Source organism: Ixodes scapularis, unplaced genomic scaffold (genome assembly GCF_016920785.2).
Source record: "Ixodes scapularis isolate PalLabHiFi unplaced genomic scaffold, ASM1692078v2 PGA_scaffold1__304_contigs__length_218370807, whole genome shotgun sequence".
In the NCBI taxonomy this organism is placed as follows: domain Eukaryota; kingdom Metazoa; phylum Arthropoda; class Arachnida; order Ixodida; family Ixodidae; genus Ixodes; species Ixodes scapularis.
This window is the reverse complement of record NW_024609846.1, coordinates 19,776,765-19,793,748: the sequence shown is the minus strand read 5'-3', so window position 1 is coordinate 19,793,748 and position 16,984 is coordinate 19,776,765. Positions and strand designations below refer to the sequence as shown.

The 16,984-nt window shown below is 47.3% G+C and overlaps 1 pseudogene; it reads right to left on the bottom strand.

The window, feature by feature from the left end:
- Positions 1-8,682: 8,682 nt before the first annotated feature.
- LOC115323490 lies at positions 8,683-9,535 on the bottom strand (annotated as a pseudogene).
- Positions 9,536-16,984: the final 7,449 nt, after the last annotated feature.

Below are 16,984 nucleotides of genomic sequence, written 5' to 3'. Positions count from 1 at the left end.
TTCAAAGATCAACGACTGAGCGTATCAAGTTGAAACTTGCCTCGAATATGTAGTTTACTTGTCCCATTTACACAATACAAATTCAAGTCTCCACTTCAAGTATAAAGCAAATAAAAAGAGAAAACTTACTGTTTTGTGCTTGGAATTAAGATTTAAAATATGAATGCGCAAATTTGACTGTATTCGCGGTAAGTTTCTACTTGATACGTCGAGTCCCTTATTTTTGCGGGAAACTTTAGAGTCCAAACTTTATTTTGAAACAGCCTAGCTGTAGTTGCAGAGCAGCAGGTTTGTAGTGAAAAAGTTGCAAGCGCGTGCATATTGCTTCTCATAAAGCATGTGCTGCACAGGTGTGCACGATCTACAAACAGGCTAAAGCGTGAGGTCGTACCTAGGGCACATGAAGGCACCCTAGTCGTACCACTTCGTGCGTACTTAACAATTAATTGACACGCGCAAGTTGGAAGCAGCGCGAGCTCGCGCATACGTGAAGCTACGCGCTCGTGAAGCTGTAATGTCCACAAGCGGTACCACGAACAACATTCCATTTGTATTCGACACATGCCTTTCTTCAATTGAGCTCAAACTTAGAAACTTTACTTCCAAATACTACAAAGTGAGATTAAAAACTCGGGACTCAAACGACCAAGGCGTTGAGTGGGAATGGCTCGTGTTCCGTTCTCGCACTTGAGCAGGCAAACGTCTGCGCTGCTACGCCGCTGAATATTCCCACCTGACCGGCGCCCGTCAACCGATAACGACTACATTTCTGAACATGTACCTTAATGCCAGACTTCTCCAGATACCCACTCTGCTTACAGAGGGGTACGCAGCAGTACGTTCGCATCGTGGGCCGTGGAACTGGCGCAGTCAGACTAGCGTCTACGGCCTATGCAGCGTATGCAACGACACACCACTACTCTGCACTATGGCGGCTGGCGCTATTTGCCGCTGGGTACGACAGATGGCACTGTTTTCTCTGAGGGGTCTATTGTATACCAATTTAAAAGCAAAATTTTTACGTTTAGCCTGGAATATTCTTTTGCACGAAACAGAGACTATTAGTTTATGCATAAAAATTTAGGCTTGATACTCTTGGTACACATGATAACTAGGAATGGACATTTCTTTGATACAAAATATTGTTGGTTGTTTCGCTCGTTCATGCCCAGGTCTAGAACTCACTTTCGTGGTGTTAAGACTAAAACTTTCCTCGATCCCGTGGAGAATATGGTTTGGTAGTCGGTAAGGCTCATGGCTTTCCGTTGCCTTATCTTTGTCCGTAAACATCTGCAGTAAGCATAGTGAATGTATATCGAAGGTGACGCGATAATCATTCGATTTGACTGTAGGCGATACTTGAACCGTTAGATTTGCTCTTAACTCTCTGCCGTTAACCCTTAATAATAGTCCTCCTTACCCACATCAGTATATTAAAACCTCACCCCTTGCACCTGTCGAACCAATAAAACGCGACACGGCAGAAATTACTTTATCGTTATTTATCTTACAGCTATATTGTGCTCAACAGAAATTCTAAGATATGTGTTTGGGGAATCGGTTCCTTTCGGGTACCGCCATGACGAGTGCTGCGTACTACCCAGCGTCCGCAAAATACTCTGATGCTTTTTATTATACATTTGGCCAGATTAATTAGAGGGTACTCTTAGAGAAAAGGTAGTACTATTTACTAACGTTTGGTTTGTTACTCTTGTCGCATATGCTACTAACTTCTTACCAACTAGAGCGTGTAAAAGGCGTGTTCTTAACAGCTAATACTTAAAAATTTAGTAAAGGTAACTAGTCTCATCAGCAAGACCATGCAGAAACCCCTACATTGGTTTGGAGGTGAATGCTAACTGCTGTAAAATATCTAGTTCCCACTTAGCAGAAGAAGCTAGGAGGTACTAGCTATAGCCCAATTCAAAGGCCACAAAAATGATTTGCCCTGCTGGCGAGGATATAATTGCACCGTCTACACTTTATATATCACAAACATTACGCACGCCATAAATCGGCTAAACGCACCACATACAGGGATCACGTAAACAAACGCAGCAGGTACAACACGTAAATGAACCCACGCTACTCCGATCACTTGCTGCGTCGTTTGCTATTCTTACTTTTATCCCCGCCTTTCTCAAAGCAAGCCTTTTCTCGGTGACAACCTTACAAATAAATAAGTTACAAATAACCTGCCTTTTTCTCGCAAAATATCGCTTCTCAACATAAAATATGAATGGTATAAAGGATTAATCTCTTAGTTAACATACCATTCACGCTGTAAATATTTGCTCCGGTGGATATTACTACCTGGTCCTGTAAGTTCAACAGCCCATGTTTCCGCCTCTATGTATATTTGTGACTACGGCGACCTATAGGCCCTATTGAAAATTCCATCAAGATACGTAATTTGGGACACTGACTGCTAGTCAGGAGCCTTGGTGGAACGTGCCCTGATGGTCCATCAGATGACGTCTGACTGCCACTGCCAAGGGAATTTCATCAACAAGGTCAGCATTTATATAAGAGTGAAGCTATACGCACTCATAAATATCGCCAAGTGCCCCGACAAAACAAATGTTCGAGAAAAAAAAAAAAGCAGGTCCACCGTGGATCGAACCCGCGTCCACTCGCGTACAAATCGGACACCTTAACCCCTATACTCTACCATCGCTTAGGAAACTCGTTTTGACCATTCGTTTTATACGAGTTTAGCGGAGCGCGTATAGCTATTTCTGTCCGAAGTGCACTCCGGAGTGCGTATAGCTTTACTCTGTATATAAAGCTCAAATTCCGAGGTGGCAATCTTGGATGGCTATGACACGGTTCACAAGCCGAGGTGGCCATTTTGCATGGCTGTGAAACGGTTCACAAATCCTTAAAATGAATGTAATTCATGACATCAAAAATCAGAAAAAGTGTGTACCCGTCCTTTTTTTTTCCCCCTTTTGAAATTTGCGTTTTTCGGGCAAAAGGAACATTCGTTTACAAACGGGAGCACATGCACCGTAACCATGTTTCAAAGAAACCCCCTTAATGTCTGGACCTTTCGGGGCGACCGTATACACTTTAATTCGCAAAACCTATGCGACTCCGTTGAAGCTAGAGAGCAAGCATGCATGCTACGACAGACAGCCTTGGCTTCCACGGACGAACGCGAGCAGCCCCGACACAGCGGTAAGGACAATGGCCCATGCCGAATAGAGAGGTATAAACTTTCTAGCCCAAACCTCTCGGACCGAGTCAGAAGCATTTTAGTATTGCAGCGCGAGATCCCGACAATGAGCGCACCGCTCTAAAGAATGCTTCGGCTGCATATGCAATTAAGCCTTCAGCATGTTATGCAAAGCGCTCGTACATCACTCGCCGTACTTCAGTTCTACTCACCTGCCATGTAGAATACTTTCGCGTCATAGAACTATCCTTTTGTTCGCAAGTCTCCGGCCCAGTAGACCTGGTGCACCTTGTCGTCTTCAACTACACTGCTAAAGTCCCTTACATCGTAGGAACTCAAAACAGGCTGGGTCTTGTCGAGTAGAAATTCTACTAAAACATCAGACGTTGTAGAGCCCGGGCAGGATCGACAGGTTGGAGCAAGCGGGCAAACAAAACGAGTCGAGAGCGATCATTTATAAAAGCTCGGCGAAGCCTCCACGGGCGAAGCGAAGTCAGGGAAGTGGCGTGTTCGGCGGGCTTCTGATCAAGGTTGTCGGTCGGCTGCGTGTCATATCTCTAACAGCAGCGGTTTTATGGGCTCACGTCCCGAAATCGTTTTCTTGTGCCTAGATTATTTTTCGTATTCATAGATTTGACGAAATAGTGGTATCCGAACGAACTTTACGTCCTTTGACCGTACGTCTGTCTGCACGTCAAAGCTTTTTGACGTACAGTCAGAGCCAATCGATGTACAATCAGAATCGCCATCAAGACATCCTGATGGCATTTCGCGGCGGCCGACTGCCACCAGGAAACCATCAGAAAGCCGACAAGTGGAGTCCGACTGGAGTTTGACTGTCGGTCAGAGTATCTTGTTGGCCAATCAGACATGCTTGACGCACAGCCAGGCACAGTCAGCGGTCCACTAGAAAACATTGACTGCCAAACAGGGTTACATTGATGGATTTTTCCTTCGGGCGTACATAGATTATTTTTCGTATTCATAGATTTGAGGAAATAGTGGAATCCGAACGAACTTTACGTCTTTTGACCGTACGTCTGTCTGCACGTCAAAGCTTTCTGACGTACAGCCAGAGACATTCGATGTACAATCAGAATAGCCACCAAGACATCTTGATGGCATTTCGCGGTGGCCGGCTGCCACCAGGAAACCATCAGAAAGCCGACAAGCGGAGTCTGACTGGAGTTTGACTGTCGGTCAGAGTAACTTGTTAGCAAATCAGACATGCTTGACGTACAGTCAGGCACAGTCAGCGGTCCACTAGAAAACATTGACTGCCAAACAGGGTTACATTGATGGATTTTTCCTTCGGGCGTACATAGATTATTTTTCGTATTCATGATTTGAGGAAATGGTGGTATCCGAACGAACTTTACGTCCTTTGACCGTATGTCTGTCTGCACGTCAAAGCTTTCTGACGTACAGTCAGAGACATTCGATGTACAATCAGAATAGCCACCAAGACATGTTGATGGCATTTCGCGGCGGCCGACTGCCACCAGGAAACCATCAGAAAGCCGACAAGCGGAGTCTGACTGGAGTTTGACTGTCGGTCAGAGTAACTTGTTGGCCAATCAGACATGCTTGACGTGCAGTCAGGCACAGTCAGCGGTCCACTAGAAACCATTGACTGCCAAACAGGGTTACATTGATGGATTTTTCCTTCGGGGGGGGGGATCCAAGTATCGGACAAATAGAGCTGTTTAGAACACATCGCGCAGTACCATGTGCCAGCTCAACGCGCAACGCTGCGGCATCATCACGCAACCATTTGACTCAAAATGGCTAGCCCCGATTGTTATCTTCAACATTACGAACCTGCGGCGATGTGCTGGCGTAACCGAGTTTTCAGAGGCTTGACTTTCTTCGAAAAGGCAAAGAAGGGTTAAGAGATGGCCAAATTACTTTAAAAAATAATTAAATTGCATTAGTAAATACGTTTCTGAAACTGCGAAATGTAAATACATTAAAGCACAAATTAACGCAGAGTAAAAGTAATTACTAGGGGTGTGCGAATACTCGAATATACAAATTCAAATCGAATAGAAAGTTCCCGAATAATTCGATTCGCGAATCAAATTCCTAGTATTCGGTCAGTCGAACATTCGATATATTCGGCCAAAGACCCGCGGTCGGCGCGGAGCTGACAAAAAAGCCGCTTTCCTCTCGATGTAAGCGCCGTGATGTTAGACAGAGCATGCGAAAAATAGCTCTTGGTCCAACCATTCCACAAAAATCTAACGCACAGGTTAGAGAAAAAAGAAAAGTAACGAACTGCATGAACTTTATAGCACGCAGATTTACTCACGATCGTGACACAACCTACCCTTGATTCAGAACCGAAAGATCCCGTTTGCGGCGCTTCCAGAGAGGAATTGTTGGGAGGCCGGAATCCCGCGCCATGCCTAATTTTTTTCACGAGTAAAGCCCCTCGTTTCAAATTGAAGCACCGATGTAAAACACACTTGGCCGTACTCAAAGAAATCGGCGCCTGCACGATCACAGAAAGATATCCACGTTAACCACGACGATGAAACCAGCGGAGTTATCGTCGTTGTTCTTTTGGAACCGCAAGCCGCAAACTCTGATTCGGAACGAAACGGAACGGAAAAATGGTTCGCCTAGATTTGAGAGGGTTTCCAACCGTTCGATAGCCACGTTTGAATTACGAACTGCGAGAAGGTGACGAAAAGACGAGAGTGTCGATCGGGATCGAGCAGGCAGCTCAGGGAGGGCAGGCGTCGTCGCCCTTCTGTTTGCTCGCCTTTTTCCACGCGACAACACAACTCGTGCGCACTTACGACCAATCTGCGCTGGAGCCGTCTCCGTGGTTCCAGTTTCGCTTGCTTCCTCTTTTAAATCAAGGCTCTCTGAAACGGACGCCTTTTTCGGAGGTCGATAGGGGGCAGAGCGAAGTAGCAGAGTAGTAGTTTGACGTCTGTGACGTCATGTCCGGTTTTAGTCAAAATAGAGCTTTTTGCAGGTATTTTGTTACCTTGACAACTTCACCTCTTCACTTCATGTACTCGTCCAGAGTATGCTCCCAGCTCGTTCCTCCGAAGTCAACACAACTGTCATAGTTGGTCAAAGCGGCCCGTGCCAGTCGTTTGCAAAGCGACGTATATGGAAAAAAATCGCCGCGGCGTTTTTTGCGGCATCGGGGATGCAGGAGCGAGCCGAGGTTAAAGAAGATACGTTTGAACTACGACAGTGTGAGTAAAAGCCACGTAAATTCCTGTGCACACTCGGAGCGGACGCGCACGTTTGATCGAAGTGCTTCGGGACCGATCTTTTACGAGTACCAGTCGATAATAGGGAATTGTAGTAGACCGTTTTTCTCCTCCGCTACGGTATCCCCGAAGAAAACGCCGCAGCTGCGCATGCGCGCCGCTAGCCTTATCTGCACAGTTCAAGGTCGTGTGGCGGATTACGGAGCGCTATCCGGGTGCTTAGCGGGCTGCGGAAACGCTTTACTACAATTCCCCAATGACGTGACTTTCGGCAAAGAAAGGTGGGACCGGCATTGCGTAGCTCCCACGAACTGTTATAGCTGGACAGTGACGTGAACGCGCCCCCGCGGCGACAAGCCTGTCAGAATGGGCCACTAATAACAAAGTGTACATACCGTGCTGCGAAAGTAATCCATACGGCGTTTATTCGAGCTCTATATCACACAAAACAAGGAGATAGAATCGACGACAGCGTTGGTCACCGCTGCCTCGGAAAAGGAGATGACAAGGGGAAGAGAATGGTGCAGATGTCGCTGGTCAGCCGCTAGCGTGGCCTAAAAAGAGGGGAGGGGCCTGGGCAACGCTGCGACGAGTCGGAGTGTCTGCTAGGCCTCGAGCTCGTTCGGTCGGTGGATGGATCCAGCTTTCATGTTCGTCGTGGCCGGTTTCGAGTACTTCCTTCTTTTTTCTTGCTACTTGAAGTGGGGGCCCGCAAGAAGAGGACGTAGAAAAATAAATGTCCGTTGGTCGTCGCGACCAAGTAACTGAGCGGCCTTGTCGGTCATGTTGATTTGACCGTGGAAAGACGGCTCCGGAGCTGTTGTCGTACGTACATTCTTGGCGTAAGATCGTTTCGTGTATCTGGCCTCTCTTCTTTCGCGTATGGCAGAGCAACACGCCGCGACCGCCACCTCCCCCCGCCCCAACACTAGGCACAACTACCTGCAACAAGCTCTCCGCAAAACGCAAAAACAACAAAAAAAAACAACATTTTTTTAAAAATTGTTTTTACGTTTGCGGCAGTAACTTCACGGGCGTCACCGCCCCGTATCGACCTCCGAAAAAGGCCTCCCCTCCGAAACAGTATAAATAGACGGAAAAATAGATGCATAGCGCCAGTTGGACGGTGTCTTTCGCCACCTAACCACCCTTTTTTTTTTTTCTTTTCTTTCTTACTTCAGATTATATTGTTTAAGCCTGTTTACTCAGATTTAAGACCTATCGGTTTATTTACGTAAAATAAAATCCCGGGTGCCCTTTTTCTTCCTTAAAATGGAAACCAAATATCGCAAAATTCCCCTTTTCTGAGATATGCAAATATTTATAAAAAAAAGTGACGGTGTTAGGTTGTGCTTTAAACAAGAAAAAAAGGCATGCGTGGCTGTAACTTTTTTTGTGACGTTTAGGGTAGATAGATTTTATTTGTGTCATAAAATTGGATCTTTAGTGCCCAACATCCAACATCAACTGCTTTTATTTTATTTTTTTTTTCACCTGAGTTTTTTTTTTTTTTTTTTACATTTAACTTTTGTTTGTTGAAGATGCATATTCTGCAACAGGCGCATACTCTGCACGTATAATAATGAGAGGCCGGATTTTTAGGCACTAAAAAAGCACGTTTTAGACGCCAAAAATACGAGGCAAAAACAAAGTTTTAGGCACTAAAAATAATAAAATAGGCGCTATAAATTTTTAAATAAATGCTCATAATTTCAAGTGAAGACGTAGGCAAACTGTAAGCACGGCAGGAAATCCAAAAATGTCATTGCTATGAGGCCACAATGGCAGTAACAGTTCAATTCAATTCAGTTCAATTCTTTATTTTTCTCTCATAACAAGTTCTATACACTGACATTGGACGTGGATATGCCCCGTAATACCTCTGGGCTAATGGCGATCAATTGGCTTAATTTCATAAGCGCATTGCTTACATACATGTTCAGATGCGAAAGTCACTTAAGCGTCGCATACTGTGAAACAGGGAGGAGAAACCATACTTGAGATATGGTAATACTGATTTATAAAAGCGCAAAGTTATGTCTGCCTGACGTAATTAAATTACAATAAAGCAAGAGAATAATAAATGCAAGATAGACAAGGTTTGTTAAGAAATTAACATGTTGTTACGTGAGAACTTACGTACAAACTTTAGCAATTTTTTACAGGTACCTTAATCATACAGGCAAGACCTTTGAACACTGCCAAATACACATACGCTCATTCGAAGTATAAATATTAAGAATTGTGTGTGGACAGAACGCGGAACCTAGTTTAAGAATCACTATGAAAATTATAGAAACAATAGGTAACTACCAGCATCTCCAGATTTCCGGGTTCAAAATTGTGCCTCTTGTCGCTGAAAATGAGTTTGTGCGCGGAGAACGAACGCTCGACATCGACAGATGTGATTGGTGCGTACATATACTTGGGAAGATTCGATGGGTTAATTGACACTGGGATCCTACAGTGCATGCTCACCAGCAAGGACTTCTGAAGCTTCTTTAAGGACAGAAAACCCCTTGTTTTTGTCCAAGACCTATTGCAGCTTCGCACGTGCCTTTTCGGCGACGGGTCCTTCGGGAACGGTAGCGATTCTTTCCTGTGCGTGGAGAATTAGCGCAACGTTCGTAACAAGAGTTTCTCCCGCACTTTCAAGTTTTTTGATAGAATCCGCTAATAACGTGAAGTTGGCGCAAAGGTACGCGAGGTCTCCCGGAAGGCTATTCATGGAGAGGACAGCTTGAGCCCTTTGTGACTGCAACACTCTCGTCAATTGGAAGGCCGTTGATCACGGCCTTGATGTCCGAAAAGTAGCAGTTGTAGTACTCAACAGCTCCTAGCCACGTTCCCCATCGTGTGACGACGGGTTCTGGCGGAAGGGGCACATCAGGCAGCATCTCCTTGAAGACGCGCACGCGAGAGGGTGCCTTCAGGAACACGGCCTTGGCTGAACCAATAAGCTCGTTGACTCTCTCGCAGTACTCGACGATTGCTCGATGCGACGGTTCCTTTAGAGAACCAAACCAACGGAAATATTAATGGAACCTGCATAACACCAGGGCTCCCGCGAGGGGAGGTGGGCGTAATTTTTCCCCATCACTTTCTTTGCCCCTGACGGTATCATAGTTCCCCTGGAGAGTAGAGTTGTGCGTCCACCGCCAAGTCCTGCGGGAAAGCCACCCGTAAAGCTTGCGTGCAGAAGCCGGCGCTCCGGTTGCACCGGCGCAAAGGGAGGGGGGGGGGGGGGGGGGGAGGGGAGGGGAGTGTTAAAAAGAGGACCAGGTTCACACCCATAGAATTGAGAACAGTAAATATTTCAAGGTAGAATGAATAAAGGTATAAAATTGCACTCGAAAGCGAAACTTGACGCTACATAGTGCTGATTTAAGCGCCAGTTTGAGAAAAAAGGGCATTTATAGGCATTTATCGGAGTTTAGGCACCAACACCCAAAATAGGCATTTATAGGCACTATAAAACCACCATAAACGCAATCCTTGACCTCCAATTCGTGCTCATTTATCGAAAAGGGGCGATAGGAACGCAAGGAAAAATATAGGCATTTGCCTAAAATCCGGTCTCTAATAATAATCTCATTCGCATTACACATTGAAAAATCTACAAATAAAAGTACTATCTGATAGTTGATTCAATATTAGGCTTTTTTATTATTCGATTCGGTATGAGATTCGAAAACAACTATTCGCTATTCGCACACCCCTAGTAATTACATTACAATTACTTCAAAAAACTAATGAAATTCCTTTGACATTTATTTTTGATGCATCGAGTTAGTCATTTGTCATCATTTTGTTTACAGTACATGTACCAAAACTCAGGTCTTCCTGTTAACACCGCAAAAGCCCGATGCACGACGAACCGAACGATACTGAACTGTCCTTCTGCTGACCGACACATGAGCGTTAAACAATATGAATAGCTTCTTCTTTAGATGTGACTAAAAAAGAGTCGACTGACCTGTTTCCCGGTTCATTCAACAGGGAAAGTTATTAGTTAAAAGGTGCTGTTTCCCACTCAATCATTGAGAATGACCAAAAGCCCGTGTCAGTATGTTAAGTAGGACCATGGGAGCTCTATCTTACAATAAATCGTTACCTGAAACATTTACCTTCAGTAATCTAATCCTATTCTCACAAAATCACCAGTTGACGTATTCCCGGTCATACCTCTCAAGAAGTATTGTTCCCAAAAACCCGAAAAGCCTAAAGCGCGAGACACATGCGCGTCCAAACTGCTCGATCCGACGTGCGAACTGCCGCTACGAATTCGGAGGTGAGGGTTTTCGTCGCACCGGGGCGCCGAACAGGGGCTGCGTCTAAAGCGCGAAACACCTGTACGACGAAACCGTCCGATCCGACGTCCGACCACGCAATACGACGGTCGGAGGCGAGGGTTTTCAACGCTCCCCGATGCTACGAACACCCTTTCCCCCCAAGGACATTCCGGCAGTCCGCACGTTGGATCGGAAGGTTTCGTCGTACATGTGTTTCGCGCTTAAAGGGACCATGAAATTACCTTTTTACTTTTTCCAGATAACCTTTACATTAAACCGTCAATGTTCACTGAATGCCGAACAGGCATCCGTTTTCGTCTCGGTTTATTAACTTCTACACAAAAAATTATTGAAATATCGACTTTTTCATTCTCTCCAACTGACCGCAAAACAAGCCGTGACGTAGGCTGTTTCCGGAACCGGAAGTTCTCTCGGCAGTAGGAGAATGGGAGCGTTAGCGGCAACGAGTTGGGGTGCGCCGGTAGGTCTTACTGCGCTGATGTCACCGACGTATTTTCTGAATCGGCGCCTCTCATCACCGCTGAGCGAAATTCAATGAGATATGTTGCGCTACGGCGACAGCATGGGACTAGTCCCATATGCCGGTATGCCTGTTGGGAAGTGCAGCGAGTCTTCCGTCGAAGACTCCAGAAGTCAACCCAACTGTCATTGTTGGCAAAAGGGCCGCCCCGTGTCAGTCGTTTGCAAAGCGACGTATAGATGGAAACAAATTGCCGTGGCGTTTTTCGCGGCCTCGGAGATGCAGGAGCGAGCCAACGTTAAAAAAGATACGTTTGAACTACGAGTGTCAGCAAGAGCCACGTAAATACCTGTTTACACTCGAAGCGGACGCGCGCGCTTGATGGAAGTGCTGTATTCGCGCTGTTGGTAAGCGCTTCGGGACCGTTCTTTTACGATTGCAACTCGATATTGGGGAATTGAAGTAGACCGTTCCCGCAGTCCGCTAAGCACCCGGATAGCGCTCCGTAATCCGTCACAAGACCTTGAACTAAGCAGAGAAGGCTGGCGGCGCGCATGCGCAGCTGCGGCGTTTTCTTCGGGGATACCGCAGCGAAGGAGAAAAACGATCTACTACAACTCCCTACAGACGCGACACTCAGCAAAGAAAGGTTGCACCGGGGTTGCACGCATACCTCCCACGAACTGTTATAGCTCGACAGTGACGTACAGTCTGTCAGAATAAAAATGGCATACCAATAACAAAGTGTACATACCGTGTTACGAAGGTAATCCATACGGCGTTTATTTCATCTCTATATCACACAAAACAAGAAGATAGAATCGACGAAAGTCCCTTTTCGACGAGTGTTCGTTAACACTGCCTCGGAAAACAAGGGGAAGAGATTGACCTCACCTCTTAATCTAAAATTGAGGTCAGCGATCAAACTATAATACGGGAAGGGTCCACAAGGGTCGCGCGGTCATATTCCATTTAGCACGCCAGCCGGTCGTAAGCAGACTGTCTTGCGACGCAGCAACGCAGCGCCGAGTCGGAATGCCTGCTAGGCCTATATTCTGACCAGCTCGCTTCGACGGAGTCGGCGGATCCAGCGTTCTTGTTCGTTGTGGTTTGTTTTAAGTACTGTTTTCTTGCTGCTTGAAGTCGGCACGCGCGAGAAGAACACGTAGAAAAATAAACGTTCAGTCAGTCAGAGTTTTGAGAGGAAGGAAAACAAAGAAAATAAACGTTCGTCGGTCGCCGCCACCCAAGTAACTGTCGGCCCTGCCCTACTGCGCACGCGCAGTAGTTGCTTCGTTTACCACACGATAGATGGCGCTTGGCTCTCAGCATTATCAAATTTGGCAATTTTCGCCACACATCTCTAATTATGCTACAAAATGTGGATCTGAATATTATTTAACGAAACTTTTAGGAAACATTCGCCGGCTATTTATTGTTTACGATCGCGGTGCTGGTGAGGTAGGCTCTTACCCAACAGGCGACGTGGATTCCGCTGACGTGCTCCGTTTCCGCGGATGCATCGTAGTGAAAAGGCGAAGGAAAGAAGGCGCAAAAGAGTCCAGTTTTCTATTAAAAGTTCTATAGCAAATAATTTTTTTTGGCTCCCTATTTTCGTGTTTTTGTGTTTCTTTTCACACCTTTTACGACGTGCGGTGGATGAAACTCGATTTTGAAATCATTTCATGGTCCCTTTAAGGCCCCTGGTTCCGTCCAGCGCCGGCGTGCGACAAACTTGCCAGATATCGCCGCACCGTTGTCTAATTTTCGGAGGGCCGCAGCCAATGAGCACGGATGGCGCGAAGGTCATGTTGTCACGTGACTTTCGGACCGATCGGGCGAGGAGGCGCTCCGTGGCTCGGGGAAGCGGATGTGGCGGTGCGCGGTGCGTCACGCGAAGCGAGTCGTGGTTGTCAAGGAAACGGACGCCATCGAGTTTTCCCGCGCGCACAAAACGAGCTGCTGATTTCGCGCGCCAAAGGAAGCCGGCCTTCTGGGACCGATCGAGACCGTCGAAATCCGAATATAGTCGGTTTCTCCTTAAGATGCTCAGCAGCGGACGCTACGAGTCATTGCAATGTCATGTGAGTGTCACGTGAACTTCGGAAGAGACGCAGAAATGCGGGCGGTATGTAGTCACGTGATTTGTACGCATTGCTCGCTTTGCTGGGATGGCTCCTAAGGTCCGCTGCGGTTCATCGCTATTAAGTGATGTCGAGCAGAAAAGTAGCCTCACGGAAAATCTTCACACACGCACACTTTAATAGAATGTAATAAAAATATGTTTCTTTTGAAGTCAGAAAAACCAAGAAGGTTGAGGGAAGTTTTTTAGTTTTCTAGGCTAGGTGGCGCGAGCTGCCGCCCGTTATAAATATAGCCATTGGCATCCATCTATCTATTCCGTAGAGGGACACCCGAAACTGGGCGGAGCTGAACAGAGCGACGCAACGACGCGTCCGAAACTATGTGTCGCGAACCGTCCTGTGCGGCGATTCGGAGCAGCCAGTGCACTTTGCTAGGGTGATGCCATTCTTTGTATTACCACTCGCCGACAGACCAGCAGCCATCTTGGTTCACGGCGATGATCCGTGGGGCTTATAATCCTCCCGGAAACAAGCACTTCATCTCACAAGTTCGGAGCAGCGTTGCGGAACCCACGGAGGGAGGATTAGCGTTTTCCCCCTCGGATGGGAGGACCGATGGACACAAAGGCCATTTTCCAGCGCACGGCGAAACAATGGAGAGCTATAATGGCGGTGGAAGAGGGACTAGGAAAGGGAAATGGGCAGTCGGCGTCACCCTATGCGAAGCGCACATGAAGGCACCCCAGAGCAGCCATGTGTTTCGTGCTTAAGTTGTTGCGCGTTATCACACAAAGGAGTTGAATATTCGCTGGGCGGAAGCGTCGCTACCTAAAGAAATGAATGCCGCGAGCTTACTAAAAATGTGTACTTTCCTATCAAACGGGTAGCGATATATCCTCGTAGGCTTATTTGCGCATAAAGTTCTCGAAGGAAGGCAGTGAGGCATACGGTGAGTGGTAACTGTTTTGCTCGATTCCTGTTTTTCCCGACTGCTAAAATCGCCTTTACTTAACAAGGCCAAGAATACGCATGAAACGTCCGGGGCCTTGACGAGGCGTTTGTTGTTAACTATTTATTCTGGTTGTTACTTCTTCACAATGATCGAAGCTTAGGGTTTGAGCTTGCTTGCCGCTCCAGCAAGAAGGCTGGAGATCTATTTGTCCTCTCAGGTTTTAAAATGTGTTGACCTCACTAGTGATGTGCGCTTCGACTTTTTGGTCCTTAAGCCCTTCATCCCTAAGAGGACAGTGGGGTAAAAGCTACGTGCTTGTTGCAACAGTCAAGCGTTTATCTTTCGCCACATAACCGGGCTCTCCTTCATACCTGCGTGCAGAGAAAGGGACGGCCCTACTGAAAAAAATAATTTGGCGCCTATATGAAAGTAAACGGTTTCATACCGGTAGCAGTTTAGCTATACCGGTCACCAGTTTGTGAAAGGGGTCCCCCGTATGAGACATAACGGTCGCCTATTTGGGCAAACGGGTCACTCCTTTGGCAAACGGGTCACTCGTCCAATCAAATGGGCCACTCGTTTGAGCAAAGTTGCCGCACGTTTATTCAAACCGGTGACCGTGTTGTACAGACGGGTGACCGGTGACCGGCAAACTGTACCGGTTTAATCAAACGGCACTCCGAAACCCGTTTGACACTGAACGTACCGATCGGCGGCATGGGCGCGCCTATTTCAGCCGTGGCAGCCTGTTTCCGGAAAGCCGCGGGAGCGCCGGTTTATCGGTTTAAAATCGTCCGAACAATGCAAGTAATGATATTTAAATTTTGATTGCGCTGATGTTCGCTTAGACTGCAACAGCAATAAGCGATTTTTCTTTTATACGTAAACAAGGAACATTTGCGTGCCGATATTTTTGACAGAACTTTAAAAATTTTACGTTCTTTGTTGCCTTAATTTACTTATTCAGCTCGAATCTCTCGCGCAGAGGACGCGACCGCGTGAACGAATATATTTCTAGACTCCATTTCACCTCAATTCAACACTGAAAAAGAAAGACGAAGCACCGACCAGTGCTCTCTGATGCATTCCGAGCTCCGCAAATTTTTGCCGAAAATCCCGGAATACTTCACCAGTGACCTTTCAAGCTGCACCAAAGGTCAGTATACCTAACCTGGACCTTCGAGTAGCAATATCTCGGACCTATTAGACCTGACTTTATCGCCAAGGTCCACTTCACCTCCCCCCCTCCCCCTGCGGGAACCGACTCGCTAAGCCTGACATTCGGAGAGACAGCCGACTTGACCCTGCACTCGGCCCGGCCACCGTCCGCTCGGCCAGGGTCCAACCACACTTGCCGACAACATCGACGTCATGGATATTGACCGAGTAAACTCCCATGAATGGCAGACTGTCGGCACGGCGCCACGCGTCAGCCCCACACCGCGACCATTACAGTGAAACTATCCGACATCAACCTCGCCAGCGTGGACACACATATGCTTGGAGCCGACGTGCTTCACGCCGCTGGCCTCAACTCCATCGAGCGAAAAGACACCTATATAAAAGTACGAACAATCCAGAACCTCCTCGCAATCGACACTTGCAGACCTTCGGCCGAGACCAAATTACTTGCTCTGAAAACCGTACATATCCAAAGCAAACTGCATGAAATCAGGACATACAAGGCCAATGATCCAGCAAACGCGCGCGGAGTTGTGCGTGGAATCCCCGCGACATTATCAGGAGAAGACATCCGCAACACCCTCGAAGTGGAACACGCCAAGCTCCTGCACCTCCGCCGCATCGGCACGTCGAACACTATCCTGGTCACAGTTGACGGCCCACTGCTACCGCGCTAGGCCTTTATGAACCGCGTCGCCGTGAGACTGCACCCTTACCTGCCGCGAAGCATCCTTTGAACGCTCTGCTGTGTGATCGGACACCGCGCCGACGTCTGTCCCAACAAAATTCAATTCACCACATACCTCAACTGCAGCAAACAGTTCCCCGTAAGTCAAACTCCTGGAACTCCTCATGAATGCGAGCCACACTGCGTAAACTGCGGAGAAGACCATCCGCCCACTTCCCCTAATTGCGCCGCCCGACTGCAGGCAAACCAAGCAGCTCATACGCAAGCCCTACAGAAGCGACGACATCAACTCTAATCTCTGAACTCCAATCTCTGGGACCACTGAACTCTCAAGCGTGGCCAGAATTACCCACCCACAACCGGTTCGAAGCCCTTCAAACCTCGGAAAGGAGCAGAAGCAAAAGCCGAACCCGGGACGAAACATCAAGAGAGCTGTCAACCACACCACCCAAGACACCGAACCCTAAGTTACCAGGGTCGGCCCAAAGAACCACCATCCCTTCCACCAATGTGAGCGAGCCAGCTCTCCAAAAATCCCCCTTCTCCTTCCCTATTCTCCCACCCCCTAACATGTCAAAATCAGTCACATTACACCCGTCCTATACGCAAACCCAACAGCACTCGCAACCTCACTCATCACTCACAGCTGCTTCCTCGCCGATAGAGGAGAAACTAGATGCCATTGTGACTAAAGTAGACAAACTGGTAAACGCCATTTCGGCGCTTCAGTCCACCACACAGCAGATGCAACAGACCAAACAAAGGCGAGACGCACTTATAGAGCAAATCATCGAACACAACAAACACTTGGTACTCGCCTCGATAACGAAGCCGCCGCTATATTAAAACTAGAACAGGGCATAAATGCCTTGGAGCTACCACGCAAACGACAAA